At 40.8% G+C, this 14,287-nt stretch overlaps 1 non-coding gene across 1 annotated transcript; it reads left to right on the top strand.

Moving 5' to 3' along the window:
* The first annotated feature begins 4,014 nt into the window (after positions 1–4,014).
* LOC119055082 (U6 spliceosomal RNA) lies at positions 4,015–4,124 on the top strand. Its single transcript, XR_008392153.1, has one exon. It is a non-coding gene; the product is annotated as a U6 spliceosomal RNA (small nuclear RNA).
* The last annotated feature ends 10,163 nt before the right edge of the window (positions 4,125–14,287 follow it).

The raw sequence follows: 14,287 nt of genomic DNA, 5'->3' as shown, positions 1-14,287 counted from the left end.
CTGAATGTATGTTTACTGAGTACTCATTATGAGCTAGGCACCCCCTAAGTCCTGGGAATATCACAGAAAACAAAGTCCATACTCTAAAGAAGGACTTTGTAGAAGGGGAGACAGACAATAAACAAATACATGAATATATTATGTTTTAGGTACCAAAGAAGAAAAATAAAGAGGAATAATTCAATCCACTGAGCCACAGCAGCCAGGGAAGGAATAATTCAATGATAGAGAAGAAAAATAAGGAAGGAATTTGGCAGAGGAGATGAGTGCTATTTTATTTATTAATTTTAATGTATTTTATTGACTATGCTGTTACAGTTGTCCCATTTCCCCCACTTTATTTATTCCCCTCTGCCCTGAGTACCCCCTCTCACCTGAATTCTCTCCCTTTAGTTCATGTCCATGGGTCATATATATAAGTTGTTTGGCTTCTACATTTCTTATACTATTCATAACCTCCCCCCGTCTATCTTCTACCTACCATTTATGCTACTAATTCTCTGTACCTTTTCCTCCTCTCTCCCCACTGACTCCCCTGCTGATAACCCTCCATGTGATCTCCATTTCTGTGACTCTGATCCTGTCCTAGTTGTTTGATTAGTTTGTTTTTGTTTTGTTTTGTTTTTTAGGTTCAGTTGTTGATAGTTGTGAGTTGATTGTCATTTTACTGTTCTTATTTTTGATCTTCATTTTCTTAGATAAGTCCCTATAACTTTTCTATAACAAGGGCTTGGTGATGATAAATTCCTTTAACTTGACCTTATTTGGAAAGCACTTTATCTGCCCTTCCATTCTAAGTAATAGCTTTGTGGGATAGAATCATCTTGGATGTAGGTCCTTGCACTTCAGGACTTTGAGTAATTCTTTCCAGCTTCTTCTTGCTTGCAAGGTTTCTTTTGAGAAATCAGCTGATAGTTTTATGGGAACTCCTTTGTAGGTAACTGTCTCCTTTTCTCTTGCTGCTTTTAAGATTCTCTCCTTCTTTTTAATCTTGGGTCATGTAATTATGATGTGCCTTGGTGTGTGCTTCCTTGGGTCTAACTTTTTTGGGACTCTCTGAGCTTTCTGGACTTCCCGCAAGGCTATTTCCTTTGCCAGATTGGGGAAGTTCTCTCATTATTTGTTCAAATAAGTTTTCAATTTCTTCCTCTTCCTCTTCTCCTTCTGGCACCACTATGATTTACATGTTGGAACATTTAAAGTTGTCCCAGAGGTTCCTAAGCCTCTCCTAGTTTCTTTGAATTCTAGTTTCTTCATTTTGTTCTGTTGGAATGTTTGTTTTTTTCTTCTGGTCCAAGCTGTTAATTCCCAGTTTTCTTTTCTTCACTGTTGGTTCCTTTATATTTTCCTTTATTTCACTTTTCATAGCCTTCACTTTTTTCTTTATTTTGCAACCATACTCAGCCATTTCTGTGAGCATACTGATTACCGATGTTTTGAGCTCTGCATCTAATAGGTTGGCTATCTCTTCATCACTTAGTTGTGTTTTTTTCTGGAGTTTTGATCTGTTCCTTCATTTGAGTCATATTTCTTTTGTCTCAGCACTCCTATTACATAGTAAGGGGTGTAACCCCTTACTAGGGCAGGTATTCACTATGGCAGGGCAACCCACAGTGCTGCGTTGTGGCACTGCATGTGGGGGAGGGGTCCGAGAGGGAACAATGCCCCTTGCTCAGTTCTCAGCTGGCTTTCAGTCACTTTCTCCACTACTCACAAGCAAACTGGGCCCTTCTGGTGCTGATTCCCGGGTGGGTGGGTTTATGTATGTTCTAAGACCCTGTGGGTCTCTCTAATGAACTCTCCTGTGAGGCTGAGAGTTTCTCCTGCCACCACTACCCCACAGGATTTTTCAGTCAGAGGTTTTGAGACTTTTTTTCCCACACTGGAACCCTGGGTAGCATAGTCTGTCTCACTCCCCAGGTGCTCCTCCCCATTTAGCACATGCAAATGTAGGACCACCTGGTCTGCCAGCTGCTGTTTCACCTGCCCCAGTCCTCCCCCAGCTGACTTGCCATGAGTCCTCTGAACCCTGGCTGCCCATCTTCTGCCCCTCCTACCTATCTGGATGAATGTTTCTTCTTTAACTCCTTGGTTGTCAGACTTCCATACTGTTTGATTTTCTGGCAGGTCTGGTTATTTTTTGTTTTTAAATTTGTTGACCTTCAGCCCTGGCTGGTGTTGCTCAGTGGATTGAGCACTGGACTGTGAAGCAAAGAATTGCAAAGTTTGATTCCCAGTCAGGGCACACGCCTGGGTTGCAGGCCAGGTCCCCAGTGGAGAGCATGTGAGAGGCAACCACACATTGATGTTTCTTTCCCTCTCTTCCCCTCTCTCTAAAAATAAATAAATAAAATCTTTTAAAAAATTGTTGTCCTTCTTTTGGTTGTGTAAGGAGGCAAAGCATATCTACCTACACCTCCATCTTGGCTGGAAGTCTCCAGGAGTGCTATCTTAGATAGGGTGGTCAAGAAAGCCTATCTGATAAAGGTACATTTAAGTAGAGACCTGATTGGAGTAAGGAAACAAATCACATGGGAACCTTGGAGAAGAGCATTCCAGGAAGAAGGAATGGCAATGCTAATGGTCCAGCAACAGGAGTGTGCTCCACATTGTGAAGAAGAATAATGGGGAGGCCAGTGTGGCCAGAGCAAGTGAAGAACTGACAAGAGACCAGGTTAGAAAGATAATAAGCAGGGCCAATCACAGAGATGGGAGAGGTATTTGGGATTTTATTTTGAATAAGATGAGAAACTGTTATATGGTTTTGAACAGAGGAGTGATAGGATCTTAACTTATGATTTTAGAAGATCACTGACTACTGTGTGGAGACAGGACAGCATGGGAACAAAGGTGAAACGGGGAGACCGTTAAGAAGCTATTGCCGTATCTTGTGTTGGATAATGGCTTCTGGGAACAGGACTACCAGGTCACATCCAGAATTTACTGATGGACTGGAAGTCGCATTACAAAGAAGACTCAGTGATGTAGCCAAAGTTTGGGCTTGAGCAATGAAAAGAAGCAGTTGGATAGATCTGGTCATAGGATTTCCAGGAGAATCAAGCTCTGAACACAGGCATACATAAAGGGGAGGGAGGGAGCTACAATCACTGCTAAAATCTTATCACAGAGCCAATCTGATGAAGTCTCTATTGCTGACAACACTGGACACCACATGCCACCACTGGTGCGGAAACTGGGCGTTGCTGTTGCTAGAATAAATTCTTGTTTTTCTGCTTCTTTCTCTGTGTTGATATTCCTGAGTCAAAATCCTAGGTGGACACACCCAGCTGGCTGGGGGCAGATTGCACATCTATGCCCTAGATGCCATAGGTGCTGGGGAAGCAAGCGGTCCCTTCACTTTCATACCAGGACACTGGCCCTACTTTTTACTAAAGCTCAAATGGTAAGGAATTCTTCAAATATAGGATGAGGGTTCAGATGGTGGGCAGCCACCAAAACAAGGACTGTTTACCCCATTCTGTCAGAGTAGTCACTGGAAATATGTTAGACTGCTGATGCAGGAAGCCACTGGAACTAATTTAAGCACTAGATCTTTTAAAGAAACTTTAAAAACCAATCTGAGAGAATTTCATAACTGTGAGCACTTCAAACTCTTTAACAGGAAGATCAACGGTTGCATTATCACTTGACGGCACGGCATATCAGTAACAGACTTCCTTTTGCTTTGCCCAGTTCTCTCACCACAACCCTGTGAGACTGGGGCTGTTATAGAAATGAGGCTTGCTTTCAAGGCACTACCTATGTACTATTTATCCTTCGTACTCATTGCAGCTCAGGGGAAAGTGAGGCCTAACAACGCTCTGAGGATTGCTGAGGGAACCAAATGTACTTGAAATCAAAGGACTGTACCAAAGTCAAGCATCACTGAGCAGTATTTTGATAAGTTTCAGATCCAGCCCTGGCTGAGTAGCTCACTTGATTAGAGCATCATCCCGGTATGCCACAGTTGGGGGTTCGAGCCCCAAACAGGGTTTATAAAAGAATTAACCAATGGTGCTTGCTTCAGAGGCACATGTACTAAAATTGGAATGATACAGAGAAGATTGGCATGGCCCCTGCGCAAGGAATTAACCAATGAATGCATAAATAAGTGGAACATAAATTGATGTCCCTTTCTCTTTAAAAAAATCAATTAAAAAAAAAGTTTCTGGCCTGCTGTAAGGACCTTCACAGAACCTCACAAAAGCCTCCATGGAATTGCTGAAGGCCCTGAAAAACAAAGTTCAAAAAACACTGGGTAATGCAAAGCATACCAGACTGGGAATCAAAAGACCTGACTTTTAAGTGTGACTTTGGGTTTGTTACTATGTCTCTGTAAGTGTTAATATCTATAAGTCTTCCCTTTGTCTTCTGTAAAATGGAAAGACTAGCCATCTCACATGGTTATCAGAAGGATTAAATAAGGGAATGTATATGAAACCTAGCTGAATGATAAAGTGTCCTACGAAGTTAGAATAACTTCTCACTAGCACATGGGACCAAGAATTTCAAACCCAGAGTGCTTAGATCCTACATCTGTATTGCCTGGGAAGTTGCTGCTGTCCTGGAAGATAATGGAGGCCCAGAGGCTCACTGGGCCTTGCCTCAAGCATGTTGCAACAGCTTGGATGATAAAACCAGGCTCGAAGCCTTGCTTGCCCCTTCACTTTAAACACACCATCTGAGCTCTGGCTTGCTTTCCTGCCTTGATTTGTTAGGTTGCTATGAAGTGGTCTCCAAAATTCAGATGTTAATTCATGCACCCCATTGTTGTGCAGAGGGCCTTCTAGCTCCTGCCAGGGATGGCTTGCTTATTCTCTTTGCATCTAGCTAGCCCAGGTGCTGTTTTCCATTTTCCCCTGTTTAGTGCCCGAGCCTCCTCAGAGAGTTTCCCCCACAGCCCTGAGGAAAAGCCTGGCTATGAAATTCCCACTTCCTACCAATCTTGGTCTTCATGGCAGAGGAGCCATTTCATGGATTATGATTGAGCTCCCTGGGAAGACGGCCCTCTGGGTGGTACCTTTGTTTAGGATGCATGAATTCAAAGCCCACAAGTTGCTCTGTAGGCTCTTCAAACTTCTGTGGGTTGGGTAGGGAAATTTCCCCAAACTTCCACAGTATTTTCTACCTTTGGAAGATAATCTCCCAGATCTGGCCACAACTAAAACATGAAACTGACAAGCCACTTTTGGGGCAAAGTAAGAGTGAATGGTAGGCAGGGACCTTAGACATTACCTCTTCCTTATGAGTAAAGTAGGAGAGGAGGAAAAGGAGTGTATGGGGCAGTGGATAAGGTTGTAGGATGCAAGGTCTGTATTTTGGCACTAAATTAAAATGTGGAATAAATATAAGTGTATGTGAAGTGATGTCTCATCTATAAATTGTTTGGAACCCTTGTAGTTCTGAGCATGTGAAGTAGCGAAAGGAGATAAAGGTAGTTCTTTTGATTTATTGCATTAAAAATGCATATATATACCCAAAAAACCTTGTGGAAGAGAATAGGTGACTTTCTGTTTCTAAACTTCTTGGTAATTCATGGAATCCCTTTCTCTTTGCTTATATACAGGGAGGGACTTTGCTACAGGGGGAGCCTGTGTACTGTGAATATTTTTCATTACACCGTTATTTTCCCATCTATGTAATGTGTTTATTATTGAAAAATCATGTATTGCTAGGCTCCACTATAAAGATCAGAGCCAGATCTTTCTATGGCATTAAAATTATAGATAGGTGTACTTATGAAGAACCACTCTGCAGTAACAGAAAACCAAAACCAAAACAACAGTGAAACAAGAGTAAGATGTTTTCATGAAAAATTAGTAGAATTGAGAATGAAGGCAAATTGAGAATGAAAAATTAGTAGAATTGAGAATTAAGGCAAATTTGACCAAAAAAAGTTGATAGTTTAGTGCCCAGGTGAATTGTTGAGCTAGGAAGTGTCATAAAGGAGAGGAATCACGGGGTTTATCTGAATAAAATTACTTCTTTATGCTCTCTTGCCTGTAACTTGTGGGAAGGGACTCTTGATAGGGAGAAGTCCAGAGCTTTAAGGGACCTGGCAGAGTGGGTAAAGACAGTTAATTAAACAGTTTTCTTCTGCTTTCTTTCTCATAGCAGCATTGGATTTTTAAGGTACCAGTGGGCTTGCAAGATGCTGACTTTCCGGAGGTGGTTACCGCTCCGTGCCCCTTACCTGGTTCAGGCCACTTTGAAGGTTAATTGTCACATCACCAATCTGCAGCTGAGAGCGCCCTTGCAGATCTGGGAAACAAGATACCATCAAGGCTGCTTTCTGCAGAACATTGAGCGGAGCAGTCAAGTGGGAAAGGAAGACAAGCAGAGGGGGCTACCCCATGAAGTATGCCCACCTGTGCAGCTGAGAGCTTGTGTTCCTGTACTCATTGGAGCCTTCATCTTCATATAGAGCAAGGAGCACAAAATCATGATACCAGTTACTTAAACTGCAAACCAGGCCATAGCTGAAACAGGACCTTGATTAAGCTAGATCAAGGCATTACCAAGTGGTCACCTCTAAACTTTGCTCATAGCAAGGAAACAGTCCTTGGGATCTGAGGCAGTCTGGAACTAATAGAAATTTCTTCTGGAAATTGATTTGAATACCTTTTCATTCCTGTGAACAATTTATTATATTTATGCTATGTAGTAATAAGAATAATAGAAAATCATTAACCAAAACCCAGTGATATGCACAGTATTGTGCTAGGCCTTATAGGGAATACCAGGAAAATTATGAAATTTGTACTTCTATAAATCTTTGTCTTCCAAAATGCTTTCAGATCCTAGCGAGATGTTATTATAACCTATGCTCATCCTTTCCAGGAAGCTTTTTCCCACTAACTTTACCTCATTATATTTATTCCACTACCAGTATGTATTAGTTTCTGAAGTTGCATTCATTTGTATTTGTCTCTCTATCCTTGCTATATGTCTAGGTGTGTGTACCTTTTATTAGACTGTTTCTTACAGCAGTCACCTTCATTTAACCATCTGCACTAAAAGTTCCTTGAAGACTGCAACTCTGTTTCATCCAATAGATTGAGAGCCATTATAGTTACAGAATTTTTTTAAAAAATATTCACTTAAAAATTTTATATATAATAAAATTCACTATGTATGTACAGTTCTATGCATTCTATGTGTATCTGTACAAATATAATTATGCAAAGACCACCACAATCAAGATACAAAACCATTTCAACCACCCTCCCCTGAGATTCCTTCATGCTGCTCCTTTGTATTCAATCTCCCCCAACCACCTAGCCCCTGGCAATGGATGATCTTCTGTCCCTATAATTTTGTCTTTTTCAGAGTGTTATATAAGTGGAATCATACATATGAAGCCTTTTGTGTGTGGTTTCTTTCACTTACCAAGATGCATTTGAGGTTCATCCACGTCGTTACATATTCCTTTTCATTGCTGAGTAGTGTGTTTCATTCCATGATGTACTATAGTTTATTTAGCCTTTCATCAGTTGAGGGACATTTGGGTTGTTTGCAGTTTTTTGTGATTATACCGCCATAACCATTTATGTACAAGTTTTTCTGGGAACAAAATTTTCATTTCTCTTAGATAAATATGGAGTAATGAGAATCCTGGATCACCCAGTAAATATGCTTAACTTTAAAATAAACTGTCACCCTGCCTGGTATGGATCAGTGGGTTGAGCACTGGCCTGAGAACCAAATGGTCACTGGTTCAGGTTCAATTCCTGGTCAGGGCACATGCCTGGGTTGTGGGCCAGGTCCTCAGTTGAGGGGCATGGAAGGGGTAACCAATCGACATTTCTCTCCCTCTCCTTCTGCCTCCATTGTGCTATCTCTAAAAAGTAAATGAAATCTTTTTAAAATGAGAATAGTTTTGTTAAATAAATAAATAAATAAGCAAACAAGTAAATAAATAAATAAGAGAAACTGTTTGTAAACCTAAAACTGCTAAAAAAATATATACAGACTTTGATAAGAATGGGGACAAAAAACTGTCAAACTGTTTTCTAAATATTGGCTGTTCTTCTTGCATTCCCACCAGCATCGTGTGAATTTCAGTTGCTATGTGTATTTGTTAGCACTTGGTATTGTCAAATTTTTAGTTTTAGCCATTCTAATAGATGTGTAGTAGTTTTCATTCTGGCTTTAATTTGCTTCTAATAATTAATTGTGTTGATGATCTTTTTTGTGTGTTTATTTGCCATTTGTAGATCTTCTCTGGTGAAGTATATCTTCAAATCTTTTGCCCATTTTTTTATTTTTTAAAAATATTTTTATTGATTATGGTATTACAGTTGTCCCATTTTTTCTCCCTTTTATTCCCTTCTACTCTGCACCACTGCTCCCACGAGCATTCCCCCGCCTTTGTTTATGTCTGTGGATAGTACATATAAGTTCTTTGGCATCTCCATTTCCTATACTATTCTTAACCTCCCCCTGTCTATTTTGTACCTGCCATTTATGCTTCTTATTCCCTGTACCTTTCCCCCAATTCTTCCCCCTCCTTCTCCCTGCTGATAATACCCATGTGATCTCCATTTCTATGATTCTGTTCCTGTTCTAGTTGTTTGCTTAGTTTGGTTTCGGTTTGGGTTTTTTTTAGGTTCAGTTGTTGATAGTTGTGAGTTTGTTGTCATTTTACTGTTTATATTTTTTATCATCTTCTTATTCTTAGATAAGTCCTTTAACATTACATATAATAAGGGCTTGGTGATGATGAACTCCTTGAACTTGACCTTATTTGGGAAGCATTTTATATGCCCTTCCATTGTAAATGTTATTTTGCTGGGTAGAGTCATCGTGGATGTAGGTTCTTGCCTCTCAAGACTTTAAATACTTCTTCCCAGCCCCTTCTTGCCTGTAAGGTCTCTTTTGAGAAATCAGCTGACAGTCTGATGGGCACTCCTTTATAGGTGACTGATCCCTTATCTTTTGCTGTTTCTAGAATTCTCTCCTTCATTTTAATCTTGGGTCATGTAATTATGATGTGCCTTGGTGTGTTCCTACTTGGGTCCAACTTCTTTGGGACCCTTTGAGCTTCCTGGACTTCCTGGAAGTCTATTTCCTTTGCCAGATTGGGAAAGTTCTCTCATTATTTGTTCAAATAAGTTTTCAATTTCTTCCTCTTCCTCTTCTCCTTCTGGCACCACTATGATTTACATGTTGGAACATTTAAAGTTGTCCCAGAGGTTCCTAAGCCTCTCCTTGTTTCTCTGAATTCTAGTTTCTTCATTCTGTTCCGTTTGAATGTTTATTTCTTCCTGCTGGTCCAAGTTGTTAATTCGAGTCCCAGTTTCCTTCCCTTCACTGTTAGTTCCTTGTATATTTTTTTTATTTCACTTTTCATAGCTTTCACTTTTTCCTCTATTTTGCAACTATACTCAGCCATTTCTGTGAGTATCCCGATTACCAGTGTTTTGAACTCTGCATCTGATAGGTTGGCCAACTCTTCATCACTTAGTTCTGTTTTTGGAGCTTTGATCTGTTCTTTCATTTGAACCATATTTCTTTGTCTTGGTGTGCCTGTTATAAGGGGTGGAGTCTTAGGTATTCTCCAGGCCCAGGCAACCCAGGTCGCTATATGTAAGCAAGGGGTTCAAGAGAGAACAGTGCACCTTGCTCAGTGGGTGGGCTCTGTGGGTCTCCAATGAACTCTCCTGTGAGGCTAGGAGTTTCTCCTGCCACTGTGATCATCACAGGTTTTGGTTTTTTTTTATAGCTAGAGGTTTTGAGGCTTTTTTTTACCGACCTAGAATCCTGAGTTGCTCTCGCTCCCAAGTTGTTTCTCCTGGCTTATCTATACGTGAGTGTGGGACCACCTAGTCTGCCAGCTACCTCCTTGCCGTCCTCTCAGCCCTGGCTTTTTGTCACTGCACCTCCTACCAGTGAATGAATGTGTCTTTCTTTTTTTTTTTTAAGATTTTATTTATGTTATTTAAGGGGAAGGGAAGGAGGAAGAGAGGGAGAGGAACATCAGTGTGTGGTTGTCTGTTGTGTACCCCCTACTGGGGACCTGGCCTTCAATCCAGGCATGTGTCTTAACTGGGAATCAAACCGGCTACCATTTTGTTTGTGGACTAGCACTCAATCCACTGAGCCACACCAGCCAGGGCTGAATGAATGTTTCTTATTTGACTCCTTAGTTGTTGGATTTCCATACAGTTTGATTTTCTGGAAGTTCTTGTTATTTTTTTCTTTTTAAAGTTTTTGTCCTTTTTTTGATGCAAAGAAGCAAAGTATATCTACTTATTCCTCTATCTTGGCTGGAATTTTTGCCTGTTTTTGAAATTTTTTTGTTTGTTTTACTACTAAATTTAGGGAGTTGTTTATATATTATGGATACATTTCCTTCATCCGATGTGTATTTTTTAAGCAAACAAACAAACAAAAACCTCTCAAACTGGCTTAAATGATAAATTGACTCACATAATTAAAGATCTACAGGTATAACGCACAGCCTTTAGGATTGCTCAAATTCAGTTTCTCACTGTCTTCCCATATCTCCACTCTGCATCTTGCTGTGCTTCATCTAGAGCATAGCTTTTGTCATGATGGCCAAATTACTGCAGTAATTTGAGGCTACATATCCTTAAATCAAATTGCCCAGAAAGAGAGAGGCTGGCTTCCAGTAAACCTTAAGAATGAGAACTCTTCCATCTCATCTCTTTCACAACAACCTCAAGAAACCTACCCAACAGTGCATTGGTCTGAAATGGGTGAGTTGCCTGCTAGCTGCAAAGCAATCTCCATGGCCAGAGGAGTGCCATGAGCAGGGACATTATACTTTGAGGTTTCCCAGTGTCTTTTGATTACTTTTCATGGTATATCTGCTTTTGTGCTGAAGTAGAAATTCTATTTTCATGTAAGAAGAAAAGAGAATAGATACCCACTAATAGTCTCTGCCAGCAGCTCATTCTGCATAAGCCCAATGGTATTAGGATTTAAGGGTATTAGGGTTTATGGATAAGGGTTTCAGAAGAACAATGTCAGCATAGTATTGAGTGAAACTTCTTACTGCAGGCAATAGAACAATGGGCTGCATTGAAATGTGTGCAATTCTTTGTCCCTAGACAGGGTTGGGCTGATAATGATAACCACTCAGGATGATGTTTGTTTGTGTGAATGTTTTCAAACAAATGAATGTTTTAATGACTGAAAAAATAAATTATGAAAAACAAAAACTACAGGATTTAGTAAATTTATCCTTTAAGTTTACAAAGTTGTAAAATATTTAGAGTCAGCAGTGTCATATCAGAAATGCCCTTCAAAAGCATTTCTGGTGATAGATTTTGCTAAGGTCCTGATGGAGATCTTGCTATTGAATAAGTTCCAAATAATCAGTGATTCTAAGACCTGCAAAACGTATTCACCCAATGATACTTCATTAACAACTGTTATGTACTTTAGCACAAATGCCGGAAGGGGCAATGGGTTTCATTTCTTTTGCCAGATCTGATCAACAAATAGCAAGTTCAAGAATGCTGTGTAGACAAGGGTCTGAGGTTACATTTGGAATCTGAGTCCTGATTGATTGTTAATGCCTGCAGTGGGAAAGGGAGGCTGGAGTGGCTTCACATGTGTTGTACATCTTCACTCAGCTCCAGAGGTGTCCATATCCTGAACCACTAGGTATGGCGATGAAAGCATAGTCTTCTTCTCACAGTTTTCACCATGTCACCATCCCCTTCCAAAATTTAATAAAGCTCCAGATTGCACTTCAGATGAACAGAGCATGATGTAGATAAAACTTGAACTGGTCCACTTCTAATCATTGTGCAGTCTGGCCCACCTTGGTTTCTCTCCTCTCATCTGCATTTCTTTATGGTTTGTAGGTTAGAAGTCCAATACAGGTGTCACTGGGCTAAAATTAAGGTGTCAACAAAGATACCTTTCTTCCTGGAGGCTTTACAGAGTAATTCTTGGTCTTTTCCAACTTCTAAAAACTGTCAATAATTCTCATCTCAACTTTACTTGAGCTTGCAACCTAGGTATGTGCCATGACCAGGGATCAAACCCACAACCTTTTGGTGCACCGGATGACAATCCAACCAACTGAGCCCCCCACCTCCATGGGCCAGGACTCATGGTGGTATGTCTTTTTTTTTCTTTCAATTTTTAAATATACTTTATTGATTATGCCATTACAGTTGTTGCATCCCCCCATTCCCCTCCACCCTGCACACCCTCTTCCACCCACATTCCCCTCCTTTAGTTCATGTCCATGTGGCATAAGTTCTTTAGCTTCTACATTTCCCATACTATTCTTACCCTCCCCCTGTCTATTTTCTACCTACCATCTATGCTACTTATTCTCTGTACCTTTTCCCCCTTTCTCCTCCTCCCACTCCCCTGTTACTAACTCTCCATGTGATTTCCATTTCAGTGGTTCTGTTTCTGTTCTAGTTGTTTGCTTAGTTTGTTTTTGTTTTAGGTATGGTTGTTAATAATTGTGAGTTTGCTGTCATTTTCATATACATGTTTTTTATCTTCTTTTTCTTAGATAAGTCATTTTAACAGTTCATATAATAAGGGCTTGGTGATGATGAACTCCTTGAACGTGACCTTATCTGAGAAGCACTTTATCCGCCCTTTCATTCTAACTGAAAGCTTTGCTGAATAGAGCAATCTTGGATGTAGGTCCTTGCCTTTCATGAATTTGAGTAATTCTTTTCAGCCCCTTCTTGCCTGCAAGGTTTCTTTTGCAAAATCAGCTGATAGTCTGATGGGAACTCCTTTGTAGGTGACTGTCCCCTTATCTCTTGCTGCTTCTAGAATTCTCTCCTTCATTTTAGTCTTGGCTAATATAATTATGATGTGCCTTGGTGTGTTCCTCCTTGAATCCACCTTCTTTGGGACTCTCTGAGCTCCCTGGACTTCCTGGAAGTCTATTTCCTTTGCCAGATTGGGGAAGTTCTCCTTTGTTATTTGTTCAAATAAGTTTTCCACTGGTGGCTGTTCCTCTTCCCCTTCTGGTACCCCTATAATTCAGATGTTGGAATGTTTAAAGATGTCCTGAAGTTTTTTAAGCCTCTCCTCATTTTTTTTTTGAATTCTTGTTTTTTCATCCTTTTCTGTTTGGTCATTTTTTTCTTCCTTCTGGTCCACTCCATTGATTTGAGTTCCAGTTTCCTTCCCATCACTATTGGTTTCCTGTGCATTTTCCTTAGTGTAACCTTCATTTTTTCAACTAATTTGTGACCAAATTCAACCAGTTCTGTAAGCATCCTGATCACCAGTGCTTTGAACTGTGCATCTGATGGGTTGGCTATCTCTTGGTTGCTTAGTTGTATTATTTCTGGAGCTTTGATCTGTTCTTCTGTTTTGGCCTTTTTTTTTTTTTTTTTTTTGTCTTGTCGCACCTGTTACGTTAAAGGTTGCAGCCTTAAGTGTTCACCAGGGTGGAGCAACCCAAGTAGCTGGGTTGTAATGCTGTATGTGGGGTTGGGGTCCAATAGGGTACAATGGTGCTTGCTCAGCTGTCTGTCAGACTTCAGTCCCTTCCGCCACTTCCCCCAAGCAAACTGGGCCTTTCTGGTGCTGATTCCCATGTGGGTGGGCTTGTGTGCATTCTAGGACCCTGTGGGTCTCTCCAACAAGCTCTCCTGTGAGGCTGGGAGTTTCTTCATTATGCCTCAACCCCCATAGATGTTTTCAGTCAGTGTTGAGGCTTTATTTCCTGGTTCTGAGACCCTGGGTTGCCTGGTCTGTGTTGCTCCCCAGTTATCTGAGTTTGAATGTGGGACCACTGCTAGTCAGCCAGCTGACTTGCACGCGATGCCCCACTTCATAGTGGCTACCTCGCTGGGTCTACCCATTTTCACCCCATGCCCAGGGTCTGCCAGATGCCACCTGCATGCCGGGGGTGCCTTGAGCACCCGGTGTCACTGCTTCCTATGCCAGGACCCCTCTCCGCCTACCAGTCTGTATGAATGGGTCTATTTCAGCTTCTTGGCTGTCTGACTTTCATACAGTTCAATTTTCTATCAGTTCTGGTTGTTACTTTGTTTCTAAATTTTTGTTGTTCTTATTTTGGTTGTGCAAGGAGGCACAGTATGTCTACTTACGCCTCTATCTTGGCTGGAAGTTCTCATGGTGGTGTCTTAATGAGTATTTAAGCATCAGATTGAGCAGGGCTAAAATTGTGTGTACTTTAATGTAACATAGTGAAATGCAAAGTGCATGGACTTCAAAGTGAAAAAGATTTGGGCTTGAGTCTTCCTTCTAACTTTAGCTGGTATGATGACGATAGTTAAGTTGTTTAATATCTCAGAACTTCAGTTTC

The sequence above is a fragment of the Artibeus jamaicensis genome, unplaced genomic scaffold (assembly GCF_021234435.1).
Source record: "Artibeus jamaicensis isolate MK-2021 breed Jamaican fruit bat unplaced genomic scaffold, CSHL_Jam_final contig_475, whole genome shotgun sequence".
Classification (NCBI taxonomy): domain Eukaryota; kingdom Metazoa; phylum Chordata; class Mammalia; order Chiroptera; family Phyllostomidae; genus Artibeus; species Artibeus jamaicensis.
The sequence above is the reverse complement of the archived record's forward strand: the minus strand, read 5'-3'. Positions and strand labels throughout refer to the sequence as shown.